Raw genomic sequence first — 2,500 nt, 5'->3', positions numbered from 1 at the left:
GAAGCCCGGGTCCCGGGGCGACGGGGGCCGTTACCGGCCTGGCACCGTCCACGGGCAGAGCCTCCATCAGGAAAGACTCAGGCCCCCGGACGCAAACCCGGGCGGGGCGGACTTCCGTACACCACATTTCCCACGTCCGCCTCCGGGCGGGGATTCGGTGCTGGGCTCTTCCCTCTTCGCTCGCCGCTACTGAGGGAATCCTGGTTAGTTTCTTTTCCTCCGCTTAGTAATATGCTTAAATTCAGCGGGTCGTCTCGTCTGAGCTGAGGTCGTAGTCGAAAAAAACACCCCCTCTCCTCGGGGCGGGGGAGGAGGTTTCGTGGCTCCGTCCGTCCGTCCGACCGGCCGGCCGGCCGAGCGAACGACGGGCGGAGGAGGCTCACGGGCTTCGGCGAGGCCCGGCGGAGGTCGACGCGCGCCCCCCCCACCGTGACGGAGTTACACGGCGTATGGCCCGGCGGTTAACCCCCCCCTGGCCCGGGGAGGGATTCGGCCGGACGGGCCGCGCCGGAACGCCGCCGACGGGGAGGGCCGGACCTCCGGTGGAGGGCCGTCTGCACCTAGGGGGACGAAGGCAACGGATGCCTGCGACGACCCCGGCCGCGGAGGAGAGGGTCCCCCGTCTCCGATTGATGACAACGCGACACTCAGACAGGCGTAGCCGCGGCGCTCAACCGCGGCCGCAATGTGCGTTCGAAGAGTCGATGATCGATGTTTGGGGTTGTGGCAATTCACATCATTTCTCGCAGCTGGCTGCGTTCTTCATCGACACACGAGCCGAGTGATCCACCGCTCAGAGTTGTCATTTTTGAGGCATAAACCTTGCAGGGGGAGGAGACAAGTTTTCAGAGACGACGTTTCTTTATTTGGGACACGGGAACCCCCGGGCGCTACCCCCTTCCGCCGGACGGGGGAGACATTAAACCCCCCGCCAAGCCCCGAAGGGGAGAGGCGAGTTGGGTACCCGGAGGCGCGAGTGCGGGCGACCTCGCCGCGCTCACGTGGGCAACCGTTTAACGCCAACAAGGTAGGGGCCCCGCCGGGGGAGGGCGCGCAGACACTTGAAGCCGTAGACCCGTCGCCCTAAGGGTGGAGACGGGAGCGGGGCGGTCTGCGCGACGGCGTTCGCTTGACGGGGGACCCGGCGGCCCCGACACGGAGCCGGAGCCGGAGACCAGGGTTGACCGAGGCCGCGGCGTGGGACGCCGCCACCAAGGGATTTGCGCTTTGGGGGAAACCCAGCCCCGAAGTACCGGACGCCCGGACGGACTCCGTGCGGGGAGACCCCTCGGCATGTGGGAAGGGAAAGAAGATGGTGGGGAAAAAAAAAGAACCGGTCTTTTTTTTTTTTTTTGTCCCTTTTCCCGATCCGGCAATGATCCTTCCGCAGGTTCCCCTACGGAAACCTTGTTACGACTTTTACTTCCTCTAGACAGTCAAGTTCGGGCGACTTCCCGGCACCGCCAGGGACTCGGGTCGAGAGCCCCCGGCGTGCAGGTCCGACGACCTCGCTGGGCCGTCCGATCGGTAGTAGCGACGGGCGGTGTGTACAAAGGGCAGGGACTCAATCGGTGCTGGCTGGTGACCCGCGCCTACTGGGAATTCCTCGTTCGTGGGGAAGAATCTCAATCCCCAGTCCCAATCACGAGCGTGGGTTTCACAGGATTACCTCGGCCTCTCGGCTTAGGTGACGACGCCCGCTGACCCGCTCAGTGTAGCACGCGTGCGGCCCCGGACATCTAAGGGCATCACAGACCTGTTATAGCTCCATCTCACGTGGCTTCCGAACCACTTGTCCCTCTAAGAAGCTCGCACGCCGACCGCCAGAGGGCCGCGTAGCTAGTTAGCATGTCGGGGCCTCGCCCGTTATCGGAATTAACCAGACAGATCGCTCCACCGACTAAGAACGGCCATGCACCACCACCCACAAAATCGAGAAAGAGCTCTCAATCTGTCAATCCTTCCTGTGTCCGGACCGGGTGAGGTTCCCCGCGTTGAGTCGAATTAAGCCGCAGGCTCCACTCCTGGTGGTGCCCTTCCGTCAATTCCTTTAAGTTTCAGCTTTGCAACCATACTCCCCCCGGAACCCAAAGACTTCGGTTTCCCGGGAGCTGCCCGGCGGGTCATTTGCTATGGGTCGACGCCGCCGGATCGCTAGTCGGCATCGTTTACGGTCGGAACTACGACGGTATCTGATCGTCTTCGAACCTCCGACTTTCGTTCTTGATTAATGAAAACATTCTTGGCAAATGCCTTCGCTTCTGCGCGTCTTGCGCCGGTCCAAGAATTTCACCTCTAGCGGCGCAGTACGAATGCCCCCGGCCGTCCCTCTCAATCATGGCCCCGGTCCACAGAAAAACCCACAAAATAGGACCGCGGTCCTATTCCATTATTCCTAGCTTCAGTGATGCGGGCGGCAAAGGCCTGCTTTGAACACTCTCCTTTTTTCAAAGTAAACGCCTCGGACCCCGCGGGACACTCAGCCAAGAGCATCGAGGGG

At 62.4% G+C, this 2,500-nt stretch overlaps 1 non-coding gene and 2 pseudogenes across 1 annotated transcript; all 3 read right to left on the bottom strand.

Annotated features, from left to right (window-relative positions):
• The window catches only part of LOC146303986 (28S ribosomal RNA), a 4,183-nt pseudogene extending 3,911 nt beyond the window's left edge, over positions 1-272 (bottom strand).
• Positions 273-641: 369 nt separating this feature from the next.
• Positions 642-801, bottom strand: LOC146303985 (5.8S ribosomal RNA). Its single transcript, XR_014769674.1, has one exon. It is a non-coding gene; the product is annotated as a 5.8S ribosomal RNA (ribosomal RNA).
• A 572-nt stretch (positions 802-1,373) lies between these two features.
• LOC146303984 (18S ribosomal RNA) overlaps positions 1,374-2,500 on the bottom strand; it is a 2,008-nt pseudogene continuing 881 nt past the window's right edge.

The sequence above is a fragment of the Lutjanus erythropterus genome, unplaced genomic scaffold (genome assembly GCF_056507025.1).
Source record: "Lutjanus erythropterus isolate fLutEry1 unplaced genomic scaffold, fLutEry1.hap2 Scaffold_186, whole genome shotgun sequence".
NCBI classification, from domain to species: Eukaryota; Metazoa; Chordata; class Actinopteri; order Lutjaniformes; family Lutjanidae; genus Lutjanus; species Lutjanus erythropterus.
The sequence above is the reverse complement of the archived record's forward strand: the minus strand, read 5'-3'. Positions and strand labels throughout refer to the sequence as shown.